The sequence below is a fragment of the Cavia porcellus genome, unplaced genomic scaffold (assembly GCF_034190915.1).
Source record: "Cavia porcellus strain 051 isolate PalLab524CR breed Dunkin Hartley unplaced genomic scaffold, mCavPor4.1 scaffold_18, whole genome shotgun sequence".
Lineage (NCBI taxonomy): Eukaryota > Metazoa > Chordata > Mammalia > Rodentia > Caviidae > Cavia > Cavia porcellus.
Genome location: NW_026947501.1, coordinates 15435405 through 15454002, shown reverse-complemented (window position 1 = coordinate 15454002; position 18598 = coordinate 15435405). Strand labels below are relative to the sequence as shown.

At 40.8% G+C, this 18598-nt stretch overlaps 1 long non-coding RNA gene across 1 annotated transcript in view; it reads left to right on the top strand.

The window, feature by feature from the left end:
• Positions 1-7375, top strand: part of LOC134471268 (uncharacterized) — a 29892-nt gene extending 22517 nt beyond the window's left edge. Inside the window, exon 2 of the long non-coding RNA XR_010040567.1 lies at positions 3111-7375. This is a non-coding gene — a long non-coding RNA (uncharacterized LOC134471268). The remainder of the gene's footprint in view (positions 1-3110) is intronic.
• The last annotated feature ends 11223 nt before the right edge of the window (positions 7376-18598 follow it).

Genomic DNA, 18598 nt, shown 5'->3' with positions numbered 1-18598 from the left:
AGTATGTAGTGACCTTCTTTATCTCTTTGGATCATTCGTTGTTTGAAGTTCACATTGTCTGCAAACAGAATAGCTACCCCGATTTTTTTTTTTTTTTTTTAGTTCCTGTTGCATGAAGTATTGTTTTCCATCCTTTGACTTTCAGTCTATAGTTTCCTTTTGGGTTAGATGGGTTTCTTGTAAACAGCATATGGTTGGATGTTGTTTCTGGATCCATTCTGCCAGTCTATTTCTTTTAATTGGTGCATTGAGGCCATTTACCTTAATGACTGTAACTGTTATATATGGTTTATTTTTTACATGTTATCTTTCTGCTGTTGCTTCTTTATCTTTCAACTCTGTTTAAATGTCTGCCTTGCTTCGTGGTTTTTTCCTATGTCTATCTAGAATGTCTTTCAGTGTTCTTTGCAGTGTTGGTTTGGTGGTCATGAAGTTCTTCAGCTGTTTTTTGTCATAGAAGTATCTTATTTCTCCATCCATTTTGAAGGACAGTTTTGCAGGTACATCAGTCTGGGTTGGAAGTCATTTTCCTTTAGGATCTGCAATACTTCACTCCATGCTCTTCTTGACTTCATTGTTTGTGTTGAGAATTCTGCTGTGATTCTGATAGGTTTTTCTTTATAATTGATCTGTTTTTTCTCTTTAATAGCTTTTAATATTCTGTTCTTATGTTGGATTTCTGGGATGTTGATTATTATACGTCTGGGTGTAGTTTTATTTTGGTTATGGCTATTTGGAGTTCTATATGCTTCACTGATCCATATGTCAGTTTCCATTCTCATGTTTGGGAAATTTTCAGCTATTACTTCTGTAAATAGCCTCTTGATATCATTTGTGCTATCCCCTTCTGTTTCATTTATCCCTATCAATCTTACATTGTTTTTCTTTGCATCATCTTACAACTGTTGAAGTGTTATTTTCTGATTCCCTTTTTTTTTTTTGTTTTTGTTTTTGTCTTTTTCCTTTTTATCGGTACTGGAGATCGAACTCACGACTGCCTGCTTGCAAGGCAGGCACTTATGCTGCTGATCTAAATCCTCAGCCCCTTTCCTTGTTATTTTTAAAAGATCTTTCTTTTCCTGTTCACTAGGTGCAATTTTGTTTTCAAGGTCTGAAATTATATCTTCACTTTTTTTGAAGTTGTTTTACCAACTTTCAATGGAAATTTTGATTTCCTGTATATCTCTTTGAATCTGCTTCATACATCTGTTTGCTTCTTATATTGTTCATTCAGGGTTTCCATTTTTTTGCATTGTTCCTCTAATTTTTTAACTATGTCTTCTTTAGATGTGTTCAGCATTTCTTTCATTACATTTATCACTTCTCCTTTTATCTGGGTGATTATTTCTGATTTGAGTTCTTCATAGCTTCCCAGAATTGTTTCTTTATTTCAGTTGTTATCATTTCAGAAAAAATATGGCTTATATTTTCCTCTATGTACATGGCTCCTAGGCTTGCTTGGTGCTAGGTGGGGTCCAAGCCACTGGGAGCAATGGTCCAAAGCTCTCCCCAAGTGAGAGCAAGGGCACTGGAACTCACCTTGCTGGCTCTCAGCTTCTGGGGCTCAATGGAGGTCCCTAGGTATGGCCCAGTCAGGTCTGCATTACCTCCTGTGCCTCCTCTTGTGGTTCAGAAAGCTGGGCAGGGTCCTAACTGCTGGGAGTGATGATGCAAAGCTTTCCGCAAATGAATGCAAGTATGTTGGAAGTCACTTCCCAGGCCCTCAACTCCTGGGGCTCTGACGTTCACTTTGTCTAATCATAGCATAGTGCAGATTTCTTGTTTATTGTTTGTATGGAGATTTTTTTCTAAAATTTTTTAATTCATAGAGAATTTTTTCTTTCAAGTTTTTTGTTTCTTTATATTTAACTAGGTGCTTTAGGTTATATTTTACTTTTATTCAATCTGATCATTTCTGCTTTATAGCTATGTTTAAGTACAACATTCAGTGTAGTTAGATATATGGTTAGGTACTAAAAGTCTACCATGTTATTATTTGTCAGGTGTGTTTTGTACTTTGCTTAATTTTTTTTCATATGCTTTTTGGGGGTTAGGTAAGTGATTTTTACTGTTTTACTTTGCCTTTTCTATTGACTCCATAGCTACACTTTTTTGTGTTATTTTTAATGTTTAGTCTTTAGAAATTAAATTAGAGTTTAAATGACAATAATCTACCTTCAAATACATTTATTCTATTTTGAGGTCCATGTCAGAAACTTATCTCAACATAATTCCATTTACCTGGCTCTTGCCCTTTGAGCTATTGCTTTCTTATATTTTACTTCTGTTTATGCTATAAACCCCACAACATGTTATTATTACTTTAATTTTCTCAGCCAATCAGCAGTCTTTTTTAGAGGTTAAAATACAAATGTGTATGTGGAAGCAAGAGTGGGGGAGATATTTTATCTACTTGATTCACTAACTTCTTGGATCTATGATGTTATGGACTGCACCTAAATGAAGCTCCAAAGCCTCATGCAATCCTAGGAGGGGCTGTTTGGAGGTGGCTGAATTTAGGCTGGGTGAATGCGGATTAAAAGTGTGATACTGGGATTAAAGGAGAGTGGCACTGGATTACTACCCTGATTGGTTCTGAGTGTAGATAGTGGGAAGGCCCAACTGCCTAAGGGTAGCTGTACCCAAAAGACTACTAGCCTGAGGGATAAAAGGGAAAGGGAGGCTTATGGCTGCTCACCTGCATCCTGCCCACACGGCCATGGACTATTCCTTCTCTACTGTGCCCCCTGCCATGACACCCTCCTTTGGAGACAGCCAACTATGGACTGAGACCTATAAAAACTGCGAGCTGAAATAAATCTTTTTTTTCTTTAACTTATGGGTGTTGGGTATTTTGTTTCAGCCACAAGAAATGTAACTAAGGAGGGGGGGATTTAGCTCAGCATTTAGCATAAGCGCCTGCCTTGCAAGCAGGCGGTCGTGAGTTCGATCCCCGGTATTGATTAAAAAAAAAAAAAAAAAAGACAAAAAAAAAAAAAAAAAAAAGAAATGTAACTAAGACATTGATTTTGAAAAGTACTTGGTAATTATGTTTTAAAAAGAACAAAAGAGATTTTAAATTTCCGTTATCTCTTGGTTTTCTTTTTTAGATGTATTTTGCCACTGGGGCTCAAACAATTTGAGGAAAGGATCAAGCTTTCCTGTAAGCAGAGTTCAGAATACGAGCATGGATGAGAATCCAGAAAATTCTACATGCCATCAATCGGACAGTCAGCCAGCTTATTGTTTTGTTCACCGAGGCACTGTCTTTGCTCTATGGACTTCTGCATCTTGAGATTCTCCACCTAGAGGTCCTGCCTGCAACTTTTGGAGGATGGAGGATGAAGAGCCAGGGCCATATTCCTGGAAGAGGCTGTGTGTTTCTGAAGGAGTTCTCTAGGCTTTCCTTGCCTTACCTTGCTTTAACCTTGCACCTGGAGAAGGAGATGACACCTGGGCCATCACTCCCCGTGTCTCCTACTCCAACCCTCTGCATAATGCTCCTGTGTCCTGGAGAGCGGTGGAGAGGGTGGCTGGGCTTTGTCAGGAATTCTTCAGGGTACTACATGTCAGGGAAACCCACTCACTCTTAGAGATTTTCTCCTTACTCTAATCCATGGAAGATTTATCTTTCTTTGCTCTTTTACTAGTGATGAAAGTATCACAACTTCTTGCGAGGAAGAGAACATCACCTTCTGAAATTTAGTTCATTTTCCTTCTTCCCAGCCTCAGCAGAAGCACTGTGACTTTGTGGCTTATCTGACTTCTCATGGTGAAAGTGGAAACAACGGGCTTTGTGATTTTCTGCATCCTAATTGCAAATAGAGCTCAGTTCTATTTTTTATTTACTTTATCACTTCAGTTTCTGGATATCTATCCATGCAGTTGAGATGGGGATAGATTTGTGTGAGTACAATTTAAAGTCCCTGGTCTCTTCCTGTATTGACAGCTTCGTTTTGGGCAATGCTCATGATTTCTGACACCTAACGGATTTTCTCTCAATTAGCTTTACAGAACCCTACGATTTTTCCATTGTGCAGGAATATGCACTGTTTCTCAGCAAGTGCATCTTTTATTGTTGCAGTGAGAATATCTTTGTGTAGGAGGAGACACAATATTTTAAGAGCAGTTTTAGGTTGGTGACATCGTAAAAAAAGAGGGGCTGGAGAGTTGGGGTAGGTGCCAGAGATGCCATCTCTTAACATCTATATGGTGTCTGCTTTGAGCCACTTTTTTCACAGTTAATCTTGGGGACAACCCCATGAGATAAATACTCTCATGTAACACATAAGGAAGCTGACACTTAGCAAAGGAATTTGAACTCACTCCAGGCCAGAATGGAGGCAGTGAGAGGCCCATTCCTGCCATTCACCTTGCCTTCCTCTGGACTAATAAAGAAATGGCAGAGAAGAAAAAAGCCTAGTGTTTAAGTGGAGAGTTTTGGAGTGAGGATCCCCAGTAGATTTTTAGAGAAGTGTTTCCAAAGGATGGAAAAACTCCAAATTTCAGAAAATTGCTGATATTCAGAAAAATAATTAAGTGACCTACTCAAGGTGACCAAAAAATACATGGTTTGATTGTGAAGTAGGGTCCTGATGGAAAAAATATTGGTCTCAGAAACCAGAGCGTCCCTGAGACTGTGCACTGGGGATCCTCCACAGGATTTTCTCCATTCACTGGATTTATAGCAGAGAATGGACAGTGGGGCGCTGGCCACACACACACTTTCTCCATGCCAGAGGTCATCTGACACTCAGACTCTTTTTCCCAGCCTCTGTAGCATACACAGGAAAAGCCAAAATGTAATTAGTTAATAGCAGATTTCCTTTGTTAGTGGAAAGGGCATTTCAAACTTACTTACGTGAACTGATACTGTGGGATTTGTCAGAAACCATCAATACGATGCAACAGAAAGAATTCACAGGTCACTTGTCAGGGGGGACAAAGCTTGTCTTGCTGAAGCTTTGAGATCCAGAGTGGCTCTGCATATCACTACCTCACTAGAATACAGGAGTAACCAGAAAAAAAAGCTGGCACTCCCTTCTGAGTTCCATCCCCATAATAATAGCAATGTATCCAGGTTCCTTTACACCTGTAGGTATTATCTCAGCCACTCCTCACTATAACTGTAGATATTAATTCTGACCCTATTTATATAGACTTAGGCCAACAGGCAGTCGGAGTTGAGCCTGGGATTTGGCCTAGGACTGCCTGAATTGTAGGTCTCAGAGGTGAACTACTTTGTTCAGGGACTTTCCACTTAGCATTTGGGGTACTGAAACCCCTAAGAGAAGCTGCTGCTTAGATCTAAATGCAGATGTTCAATCATCAACCTCTTTTCTTCCTGGACTCACAGGAACAGTACATTTCCCAGACTCCCTTGCAGCTGGGAATAGCTATTTGACTGAGTGACAACCAATGTACAGTGAGAAGAAGGGCTGCCTTAACTCTTTCATAGTGTGATCCTCACGCTGGTTAAATGACAGTGATTCCCTGAAAGCCGTTTGTTGAGGGTGGCTGATCCACAGGTTAGAAGGAGCTTGGGTTTCTATTATTATTATTATTATTATTTTGGTCTTTTTCGTTTTATCGGTACCAGGGATCAAACTCACGACTGCCTGCTTGCAAGGCAGGCGCTTATGCCACTGAGCTAAATCCCCAGCCCCTCTATTCTTACTATGAACACCCACATCATATTCTTTTACTGGTTTAATCTACTTAGATAGGAAGCTTTTCAGTGGTAGCAACTAGTGCTATACTAAACAATATAAGTACAATCTAGCAGGCAGGTCACTGAGGTTACCGAGGAGCTAGCAAGTGGGTTTTAGAGCCCAGGGATTTAGCTCAGCAGTGCAAACGCTTGCCTGGTAAACGTGAGGTCATGTGTTCAATCTCTGGTACAAAAAAAAGTCCTTCATTTATGGGCCAGGGATATAGCTCAGAGGTGTAAGTGCCTGCCTGGCAAGCATGAGGTCTTGAGTTCAATCCCTGATACCAAAAAAAAAAAAAAAAAAAAGAAAAGAAAAAAAAGGAAGTGGGCCTTAGTGTTTTCTGTGGTTAACCTGCCTTGCATGGTAAGGGTGGGTGAGTAAGCTTGGTCCCCATTGTTGTACAGATTCAGGTTTAGATATAGGCTTAGTCACAAGTTCACTGGGAGATCTAAAATAATTAAATTTTTCCAAATATTTCTATTTTCCTAAAGGTTGGAATAATATATCATTCTGCATGAATTTAATTTATTCAGAAAAATTTATTAAACATTTACTCCATGCTAGGAAAAAAAGGCAGTGAAGAATGATGAGATCTCTGCCTTTTTAGCAGTTACATTATGACAGCAATGATGTTTAGGGGGGTATGAGCAATAAATGAGTAAGTAAGGCTGTCATGAGTGACTAGTACATGGAGAACTAATACAGTAGAGTAAGGGGAACATGACTTTAGGTGACTGGGAGCTGTCTTTTCCTAAGGATGTTTGAACAGAGATCTGAAGACTGGAAGGGGGTGGCCACGCAGGTGTCTGGTAAAGTGTGGCTGGGCAGAAGGAAGATTAGCAACGTGGCTGGTGGGAGCAGAGCCACGAGGGCCAGGGAAGTGGGATGATGTTGGAGAAAGCACCCAGCATTCTGCCTGCGTGGATGCGGGCTTTCCATAAATGTGAAGGTCCTTCCTGGTTGATGGCCTCCTGGTTTCCTGGGAAATTCTCACTGCTAACAAGAATAAGAACGACAACAACAATGAAAAGCAAACCAAGCATAAAGTTCTCTCATGTCTGAAATGGCACCAGAATGCATGGTCTTTTAGCCTGAAGCTCAGTTCCTGTATCGCACAGATCTTCCTGTTAAAGGACACTGTTCTAAGCTAGCTCAGTTATTATATCTGAGTAGGTTGATGGCAAATTTGACAGAGCTTAGTAAGGGAGAAAGGGCAGATGGATTTGAGTGTCTAGACAGGTATAAAAATGGAGATACAGTCAGGGGAAGGAGAGGAAAGAGGGTGCGAGGAAGCTTAAGCCAGCCCTGAGGTCACATTTTGAAGCTCCTCTGTATTGTAGTTTTAGGTGCCCATCAAAGGAACTTCATCTGCAGACAGTATTGATTCAAAGAAAGGCTTGCCCATCACACACAAGGTTGTCTTGTATTGAAAGAATGAGTTCCCTGTCACCCCAAGAAGGGATGACCCCCACCCTTAACCCTGTTGCTAAAGACCAACAGAGGAGAGAGCCCCCACAAAGCGCCAACAAGAGTCAAAGGTCCACTTGCCTCTAGGCTACTGTTCTCTCAGCTTTCCAAACATCCTTTGTCAGAATTCTTGGTTTTAAGCAACAACAACAACAAAAAAAACTCTGTTTCAAGAATAAAGTGGATTTATTAGATAATATTTAGTCATCATTAGAATCACCGGAAATGGTGGGGGACAAGTTCATGGTTAAGCTTCCAGGAAAAATGCTCCAACCATGCTGTATAGTTGGTTTGAAGATGAAACCATCATTGCAGCTCCTAAGAACTGAATGATAAGAAATTGACTCCACTTCATGGACAGCTGTCTCCCAAGACTGAACATCCTAGCTGCTATCTATGTTAGTGAAATGGATTTCCTTGCAAGAGCCTGGTTTGGTTCCTTGCATTGCCCACACTGTCTCTTCTAAGACAAAACCTTATATGCAGGTGTATGAAGGCTGAGCTTGGTCACAGTCGTGCGCTGTGGTCACAGAAGAAGAGGCCAAGTGTTCAAGTTGTGAATACCCTGGGGAGGCGGGACTGATATCATTGGAATTTGCCTCAGTACATCTGGCCAATCCCAGCACTAGACAACCAATCACAAACTACAGATTTGGTTGCCTCTAAAAAGCCAATCCCCCTTATAACTGTATGAGGCTTTGGGGGGACATCCAGACACAAATCATAGCATTCTGTCCCTGGAATGCTGAAGACTCATGTACAACCCTTTATGCAAAAGACATTTAGTCCATCTCTAACAGTTGTCAAAGTCCTAACAGTTTCAGCACTGCTGAAAAGTCCAAGTTCCAAATGTCCTCTGAGATATAAGGTGAACTCTTAGCTGCAAGACCCTGTACAATAAAATGTTAAGTACATCCAGCATTCAGTGGCACAGGATAAATATTTCCATTCCAAAAGCTACAAATAGGAATACAAAAGAATGGAACCAAAGCAAGTCCAACATCCACCAGAGCAACTGAATTGAAACAGAGATTCCTTGGGGCAAGGAATGTCTCTTGGCAGTGCCCCCTGAGGAACAATCACCTCAAAGAGAGGTTTGGATCCTATAATCTAGCCCCCTGTAGTTCCATGTGGAACATCCAAAGCAATCTGTGTGAAACTTAGTTCCAAAGGGTTTGCATGACTCTGCACCTACGGCACTTCCAGTGGTTAGAGCTCCCATGGCTTCTCTTTCAGGCCCACTTTGCTCCTTGCTGGTTTCCCCAGAATCCACATTCCTGGCTTCTCCAACCTTCTGGGGTCTCCACTGCACCTTTGGCTTCACACTTACAGCTTTGCATACTGCTCTCTCAGGGGAACACTTCCTGGTCTCATAAGGCTTCTGAAATCTTAGTGGGAGCCTTTATAATCCCATAACTCTTATATTTTGCATGCACCTAAAACCACTGTCACGTGGATGATGCCAAGGTCTGCTGCCAGTAGGAGCAGTAACTAGGCTTTCTTCTTTTTGGGGTTTAGGGGCTGAGTACCTGGATCCCTAGGACTCTGCATCCAGAGTTCAGCAGCCAGTACAGTCTTGCCCAGCAGAAATTTCCTGAGCCTGGTCTTTAATGGCAGGATTTCTGACCAGAATCTTCCATAATGAACAGCCTAAGGCATTCTAGCCCTTCTCTCTCCCTTCTTTTTAAAAATTTTATTTTGAAAGTATACAACAGAACAAGTCAGAATGAAGCCAACTAAGATCATACGGTGAAATTGGTACAGACTTCACAGCAGGTTACCGGGATAACAGTAATAGGTATCACAGTATATTTTGTTATCTTTATAATAGTTGTTCTTTCAATCATGTATATCAAAATGAGATGAAATATAGAACACTATAGAACTTATCGAAACAGAATATTGAATAAAGCAGTACCATTAATCACAAAAGAGCAAAATAGTAATAAAAATATTTGCCTTCAAAGAAATGGTATAAGGAAGTCCCCCATTATTTGCTATGGTCAACCTCCCAGGAGACGCTCAGATTTCTGATTCCCATTTGCTAATGGGTGGGGGGGGGAGGGGAGGAGAAGGAGGATAAGGGAAGTGGGATATTTGACTCTAGGCCATGTAGCAGTAGGTTCACTATTGCTTAGCAGGGAGGCAGGATGGTCATTTGGTTTCACAGGATCCTCAGTTCCAACATGGCACAGATCTCAGGAGCTGCTGCTGGTTCTCCTCCAGGAAGGGCTACAGTCTGCCACACTGCCTCTGGTTACCAGGGAGGGGAGGTGCTTGCTTGGCTTCCCAGGGTCCTAAGTTCCAACATGGCATGGATCTCAGCAGACACTGTTGGTTCTCTCCTTGGAAGGGCTGCAGTCTGCCCCACTGCCTCCACTTACCAGGGAGGGGAGGTGCTTGCTTGTCTAATACTTCTCTTTCAGGAGACAACTCTGAAACTGTCCACTCTCTTCCCACAAACCATTCTCAAAGACTATTGAACTGCTTTGTGAAGTAATCACAGCAACGACCCCACTCCTGGTATCAAATTGTGCCTTAGTTACTTCTTACTATTGGGACACAATGCCTGATGACCAAATTAAAGAAGGAAAGGTTTATTTAGTTCAGTATGTAGAGGTTTCAATCCATAATCTGCTGGCTCCAAGGCAGAATAGCATGGCTGGGGACAACCCTTCATGGTGGTAGAAGGCAGCAAAAGCAACAAGAACACACGGGGTAAAAAGGGAGGAGCCAGTCTCTTTCCCTCCTTATACTGTATATAGGTTATCTGTCCCATTGTGGGTGTGGCACTTGCATTGCTAATCCCAGCACTAAGCAATGAACCAATCACAAACCCAAGATTTGGCTGCCTCTGAAAAAGCCCACACCCTCATGGTTGTATGCAGCTTTGGGTGGACATCTAGGCACAAATCATAACAATAGGCAATGCACTGGAACCTCTATCTTAAGCCATTAATGAGAGAGCTCCAAGATAACTCGGTAGTGATTCTCACAACACAGGTGCAGTTGTCCTTGTTACCCTCAAAATCACTTTTCCACAAAGGGCAAGTTTCTTGGAAAGGTGAGGGATGGTCAGAAAGGTGGCCATTGGCACCTGCTTTAGAATGAGCTTCTGGTTTCAGGCAGTCCCTTATCCCACCCTTTCTCATACCACCACACCTTCTCTACTGCCAGTTTTCAGCCTGGCTTGACATGCTGCCAGGCAGGCCACATCCTTCCCTCCATGTGGAATTCTCATGGCAACATTGTGCAGCCAACACTAGGCTTCCTGATGAGACGGGATGCTGCACAGAGTTTCACTGGTTCACTGTCTAGTGCTGGCATTGGTGGCATGAGTTCTACTTTGGAAGTTTTGGAGAGAAGACACTGAAAGTTCTGACTTTTAGACTGCACAAGCCCTGAAAAGCCTGGTTCTTTAAAGATATGACTGGAGCCTAACTTGTTTTTAATTTTCCTGCTAAGTTTCTGTTCTCCAGCAACATATAACCCCCTTTTTCTAGTTCACTAACCCCAGTGGTATCCCTCCCCATGTTAAACAACGGTCTGATTTGGCATGGAAAAAAGCAGCCGATTGTTTCTTTTAAATCTTAATGTTTTAGGCCCCAGGAAGACTTGAAGTCCTATTTAATGAGAAGATGTCTGGTGAAGCATAGGTAGGATCTTCAAGGCTCTAATTGCTCCCCAGAGAAAGCTGTCAGGCTGAAGTAACCTCGTTCAGGTTGTGTACTCAGAGCAGGAGAGCAAAACAAGCCAGGAGTGAGGGGCAGAGGCCACGCGGGCTGATGTCACCGAGACTTCTTGGCATTTTGAGTATTTCCAGAGTCATGCGTCGCGCAGTCTCCAGTGCCTACCTGCTGGCTGACCGCTGACCGCTTGCCCCTAAGTGGTCAAACAAATGACTTACTCTTTTGGGGCTTAGTTGCCTTTTAATTTAGAACCCAAATTACAGATGTTTTTTCTTCTCCTTCATTTAAATATAAAACCAAAGCAAAGCAAACCCCAAACTCTATTTTCCCTTCTAACCCCCTTCCCTGGAACTGAATTTATTTGTATAACATTCATTTGTTTATTCACTACCCAAATATTTCCCAAGTGCCTTCTGGCTTCAGGCACCGCCCTAGTCACTGGGGATGAGCCCAGTTGTTCACTGTAGATTTAATGGCAGTCAGGACTTTCTGCAGGAGGAGCAGGAGAGCCGTGGGATACCACAACTGCTGGCAGGGCACCTTCTCAAGTGGAACCCACTAGAACGCTGGCACTGGGAGCAAGCCAGTAGGTGCCGTGCCAAGCTCTGGCTGTGCATGGCAGGGCTGTGGGGAGCGGGGGTGTTTGGTTCTGTCATGTTATAGTAATAATAATAACAACAATAACAATAATGCTCACTGTGTGCCCAAGGCAAGTGGATTGCAAGACTTGGGAAGCACGGCTCAAAACGACTTCTCACTGAATTGAGACAAAAACCCTTTGTGTGGACTGTGCTCCCTCCAGGCGGCAAGAGGCAGTAGTCTCTCTGTCCCTGCCCCAGCCACCCAGAGTGGCTGCAGGTAAAAGTGCTTCCCGGCTGCCAGTGGCCGCCAGCCTGTGATCTTTACATGGGCCTAAGAGGATTTGGGAGCCATACCTTTGGAGTTAAGTAAGAAAAATGAAGGTACAAACAGGGCACGCTGAAGCTCAGACAATTCAGTCTCCTCTTGATGTGACTGAGCCCTAAACTGGGAAGTATTTGGCTGATGGTGAGGGTAAGATAAACGTTACGGATTTGATGTAATCCCAGACCTCAGACTTGAAACCAGGCTTGACCCTTCCCTTTGAGCACTTTTGTGCAATACTACTGGACATGCAGTAACAAGAAAGGAAGCAGAGGAAGGATATCAGTTCAGCGATATGTCAAGTTGGGAGAAAAAAACAACGACAGTAAGAGCACGGAAGGGGATGTGCTGTGAGTTGGGTTGGAGCAACACAAGAAAATTCTATAAAGTTAGAACTGATAGGTCCTTTAGGAAGCAGACAGGCTGATGTCAGTGTGAGGATATTCATGACAGGGTTAGGGGAGAGGCCTGGGAATGTCATCTGGCTGATTAGAAACCCAACATAACCATGTGGCCTGGAGTGAAATTATAATAGTTATAAACTGAACTAATGTATCCTTGTAGGCCCCAGTATTGGGGAGATTGGAGCAGTTATCACCAAGCTTGTGTTTCACAAAAGGAAACTGAGGCACTAGAAGTTGATATGACTTTCTCTGAGTCATGCAACTGTTGGCTAGATTTTTCCACCAGTATATAGTGTGTGTATCCTGTCCTTCCGTTGGGATGACACCCTGAATTTGTTAAGCGGACTTGAGTTACTGCCTCTCTGGATCAGCCTAACAACCCTGCAAGGTGTAGAATGGATGAGAATGTGGAGGACTTGAGAGAGGTCAACAATAGGCTGGAATTTTCACTTTTCAAGCACTTACTCTGTGCTTTGGGCTTTATGTATGCTGTCTCGGAAAATACACCATTTTTAAAGAGAGGGCTCACTGTGTAGTCCAGGCTGTATTTGAATTCATTGTATAGCTCAGGGTGGCCTCAAACTCACAATCCTTCAGCCTTCCCAGAGCTGGGATTATAGGCATAGACCATCATGCCATGCAGAAAGTACATTGTAAAGATTGTGTCATTTGTCCCTTCTTTAGAGATGGGGAGGTTGAATTATGAGAAAGACAAGAAATATGCCCAAGGTTACCCAATAAAATAAATGATAGGGAAAAAAAAAATAAATGGCAGACTCCAGGCTCAGGAGTCTGATATGGGCTGTTCCATAGCAGAGGACTCTGCCACCTTCTGCCTGCCTGTAGAGGGCCTGAAGCCAGTCTGAGCAGTTAGCATTCAGCTCTTATGCCCTCCACTCCTAATATTTACCTGGATCAAGATGTTTTCACAATAACAGTTTTGTGGTATGATGTCAGGGAGGCCTCAGTTTGGATCTAGCCTCTTCCACATACCAGAGGAAGATCAAGGCTAATTGCTTAGTGTCTCTTAGGCCCAGCTGCCATGTTTGTAAAATAAAGACAATTTCCTCCCCTGGAAGGCTTGCAGTGAGAGTTAATGAAGAGTTCACTTCTTGCTGTGACACCCAAGGTATAGTGAGTGCTCAGTATGGCAGCTGGGATACCCGCTTCCTGACTTGGTCCAATCTGGTTTCCTTACTCTGGTCCTTTGTAGCGTAGCAGTTTGTCTCCCCTTCCCCCACTGTCTCTCCTGTCCTGAGTTTTCATCCTGGATGGAACAGTGTAACTTCTTTCTTCTTCTGTGTGTCACAGCCAATCTGTAAGGGTGTAGAATAGACCGTCAGCTCATTTTCCCCCACGTCCTTCCTTGGCTTCTGCATCCATCAGGACCTTCAGGCAGCCCTGGGTGCAGGCTGGTAGGCTGGGAACTCCCAGGAGGAAGGTAGGGTTGCAGTTTGTGGCAGGGCTCTTCTTTCTTTGGAGATCCTCTATTTAGCTCTTAAAGCCTTCCTACTGATTGGATGAGGTCTACCTGAATATTGAGAATGTCTACTTAAAATGAACTGATAATAGATATTGACCACACCTACACTATATTATATTAGTATTGGGTTGAGTAACTGGTAGGACAACTCAGTCAAATGGGCACAAACTCACCATCGTAACTCTCATAGTCGTTCTTGGGCAAGGACCCCATCAAGGCCACTTTCTTCTTTCTACATTTGGTATGCTGGCTTTGTTCATTCTGCCTGTTGCTTAATTGTTGGAGGTCTTAAAAAGTCTGTTTTTGGCACTTTTCTCATTCTTGATTCTCTCTAGTCTTTTTCCTTCCCACCCTATTTCCTACTCCAGCCTGTTCACCCTTCTGAATTCTGCTTTCCCCATTGCCACCTTGCCCCACCCGATTCCTGCCCTGCCATCCTCCCCCGGTCCACTCTGAAAATATCTCCTGATCACCTACACACAGCATTGCTCAACACTGACACTATGGTCAGTGGGTCAGGTCACTGTCTGCTGTGGATAATGTCCTGTGCATTGTATGGATGGTGTCTCGCCATGTCCGTATTGGACTAGTTTGCTGGTTATCATAATAGGCTATCACAGACTGGGGGTGAAATTCACGGGAATTTGTTTTCTCATGGTTTTGGAGGTTGGAAATCAAAAATCAAAGTGCCAACAGAGTCGGTCTCTCTTGAGGCCTTTCTCCCTGGTTTGTGGATGGCAGCTTTCTTGTTCTTTCATGGCCTTTCCTCTGTCTGAATGTTTTTCTGCTTCAAAAACATTTCTTACAAATATACCAGTCATATTGGATGAAGGCTCCATCCTAAAGGTCTCATTTGAACTTTATCCCTTCTTGAAAGACCTTCTCTTCAAATAGTGAAATTCTGAGCATCTTAGTTTTGAGACTTCAGTGTATGAGCTTTTTTCATGATGTGGGGAAGCATGATTCTGATCATATGGCTTGCTCTGCACTCACTGGGATGGCGGTGGTTTCTTCCGTTACGGGACGGAGTGACGAGAAAAATGTCCTCAGATACTGCCAGTGTCCTCCGGTGACAAAATGGATCACATTGAGAATCACTGATCTGTCCAAAATTATCATCATTTGGAGAAGTTAAAACCAAAACCAAAAAAGTACCCATAGAAATTCCGTTTTAATTTGGTTTGGGATGGGGCCCAGGCAGTGATATTTTGTAAAAACCTTCCAAACAATTCTAACTTACTGCCTAGGATAAGAACCCTGCAGGAGTGTTGGTGTGAACAAGACTGACATTAAACAACAAATTTCATGATTAAAATTTTAAGATATAGTAAGATTATATTGTACATACTGTTTGGTAACATTTTCTTTGAGTGTATCTGTAACATTTTCTGTGCCATTAGATTATCCACAATAGAAATTTTTTATGAATGTGTATTTGTGTACATTGTAAGTTATATAGCTAAGGCTCTAGGATAGATATAGTCTATGGAGTTCAGCCTCTTCTCTGTTAAAGAAATACAGCAAAGAATATTCTTGTACGCATATCTTTGTGAGTAGCAGCAATCATTTCCTTAGGATAAACTTCAAGATGAAGAAAACTTGTCCAAGGGGTAAATATTTGTGTGGTTTTTGATATACATGACTAAATCGCCCTTTCAGAGGTGTTATATTAATTTAGGACTCTGCCAACAGAATCCCTAAAAAGAGTATTGCCCAATCTTGTCACCAGCCTTGGGTATTTTAATATTTGAGATGAAATAAAAGGTGATATCTTGTTTTAAGTTCAAAATCTTTGGTTAATTTTGAAACTAAATATTTTTAAACACTGTATTATCTGGATTTTTCCATTTTTAAATCGATTACTCATGACATTTATCTTTCTAAAGTTTAACTTTCTAAACTGATGTACCGGAGATGGTTATGAAAGTATTATGTACTACATGTTGCAAATAGTTTGTTGCCAATTACTATTTGCTTTTAGTGCAGTCATTTTTATTTCTTGAAGTAGTTTTGATGGAGTTAATTCTATGAATCTTCCCTGCTTTCTTTCCTGTCTGTCCTTCTCATTCTTCATAATTTGATGTATAGAAAAATTTTCCACAACCACGATCAGATCAATATTCACCTGTAGTTTAGTCCTCTGACTCGAACATTTGATTTTTAAAGTCCACTTGGCATTTTTGCATGCCATACAAAATAAGGGTTCCAAGCAGTTATTTACAGACCTGACAGTCTCATTTTCTTGTGGATTCAAAATGTTACTGTTTTAGGCTAAATTCTGATCTAATTGGACCCATTTTGGTGCTTTCTGTTCTGTTTATTGTTTTACTTACTACATTTGTTATTTGTTTTGGCAGATGATGTTTAAGTTCTCTTTATTCTTGATTCTTCAAAATAATTTTTAAAATTCTGAATCTATTTTTTTCAGATTTCAGAACTTTCTTTTTTTTTTTTTTTTTAATCGGTACCAGGGATTGAACTCACGACTGCCTGCTTACAAGGCAGGCGCTTATGCCGCTAAGCTAAATCCCCAGACCCCAGAACTTTCCATTATTATTTTGAGTAAATGTCATTAACTCGGGGAGAATTTATAGCTTTTTAACGTAACCTTACTTTTCTGACATGTGCTGTCTTAAATATTCTCTATGAACCTTTGCAAAGTATGCCATTTTTAAAAACAAATGTCTGAGAATTCCTTGTTAAATCTGTTAAGAAGGCCCTTTTATTTTTGTTATTAGAAATGAAACTCTTCACTCATTATACTTACTAGGTTGTTATTGTAGCTATTTTAATAAGCTACTGTTTTAGATATACTGAGTAATTGCCAAGTTACTGGGTAATTACTTCCAGTGGATGATTAGCTTAACTTTTCTGGATATGACCATAGGTATATAAATAAAACTAATTTGCTCTCCTTTTTAATATTTGCATTTCTTATTTCTTCTTGTCTTATTGCATTGGCTAAATGTCTAGGGAAAGAAGATTCAACTGTACTAATAATATATAGATTATATAATATATATAGATTATAATATATATAGTTATAATATATATAGATTACAGTAACTTTCCCTTGACATGTTTTGATCTTTTTACATATACCAACATGTGACTGACTGAAGTTTTATAAGATTATTTATTTGGCTAACTTTGTCAGATTTTTATATTACAATTATACTAACTTCACAAAACAAGTAAGGAGTTAAAAAAAATTGTATTGTCCAGAACATGTTATCTAACAATAGAATATCTAACAATAGACTAGAATAACAACAGAATTTTCCCATTAAGATCTCTGTATCTAGTTGCTTGGCAGGCTTTTCCAATTTCTTCATGGTAGTTATTTGTTCAATTTCTTTTGGATATAATTCTGGGAATATTAGTTTTTTTGGAAATTATCTACTTTATAGTGAATGTTTATTTGTTGTAATATGGCACACAGGATCCATATCTAAGTAAAATAATTTTGTACTTTGAATATTTTCAGTTTGGCTTTATTCATGAACTCTACTTTTTTCTTTTAAATATTTTAACTTACGTTTGTTAATTATTCTTCCAAAATCATTTCATTTGAAATTTTTAAATCATTTTTAAAATTAGTGATGAAAATATAAAGGCTGTATATTTTCCCACTGATTCTAAATTTGAAAGTATCTCATAAATTTATATATAAGATTTTTTCTTATGGTCCAGAACTGTAGTCCCCACCCCCCCTTTTTAATAGCATGTTATTTACAAGTGAATTTTAAGAATTCTAAGGAGAAAGAAATATTTTGACGATTTTATAATTTTTGTTAATAACTTCTAGATCTGTTCTAGAGTGCATTAAGGATGTGATTTAAGCAACTTTCATGTTTTGGAACTAGTTCTAATTTTGATAGAAGTTTTTCTAAACTAGAAAATAAGCCTCTTTCCTACATAAAATTCCTCAGATCGTCCTTGTTGCTCTCAGGGCATAATTTTAAGTCTGTTGTTGCAAAGCAAGTCTTTCAAAATTCAGCCTTTTGCAATTTTTCTAGCTTTGTCTTTTGCCACAACTCCCCTCTTGCCCAGAACTTGTCACCTCCACCACCCTCCCCATCACAGGTACCTTCAGAGGGGATGACCCTGCTTTGTATCTCCATTTTGTGCTCCCTTCTAGTTCAACATTTTTATATTTCTACAGTGATGTGTTTAGATGTCTATCATTCCCTTAACTGCTGGGGTCGTGGTCACTCCGTATTGTCAGTGTTGAAAGTAGCAGTTCGTGTATGTATCAGGCATCAATCAGTGTTGGCCAGATTGACCTCAAATGGCAGAAGGGAGCCTCACGTGAGCTCCACGTGGCTGAGGGGACTGAGGCTGTGGGCCTCCTTTCTAGATGAACCAGTTGGCATTACTGATCCTTAGCAAAAGACTTGGTACAAAGGGGTGTTTGCAAAACAAGATGAAATACGTGTTCCATGTAGGTAACAAATAATTGTCATCTATCGATAGGATTAAAGTTAATTGTAACTTCCTGGTTGCCATACTACATGGGAGTGTACACTGTCTTAAAGTTATGAGAAGTCATCTGCACAGTGGGACTCCTGCAGTGCCTCTAACCTGCAGCCGGGCCATGGCTCGCTCTGTGCCTTACGCTGTCTCTTAGGCATTCAGCTTCCACATCTGTCAAGAGAGGACATTAGATTTCTTGTGGCTAAAAAGGCATCTCTGGGAAGTGGCCAGGAGAAAATAACTCACAACACCAAAAGACGTACATGTTTATATTTCAGGATTAATTTTTAAACTGCTTATATTCTTGAAACAGAACATGGAATTTTATGTGCTGCTTTTTTTCTGCAGAGAACTTCTAATTATGTAACTTTTCAAAATATAGGTGACCCAGAAAAGTGCCAGAAGCATGTTCTTAGAGGAATTCCAAACCTGAGGGTCACAAGTCCTAATGAAATAGGGAAGAAG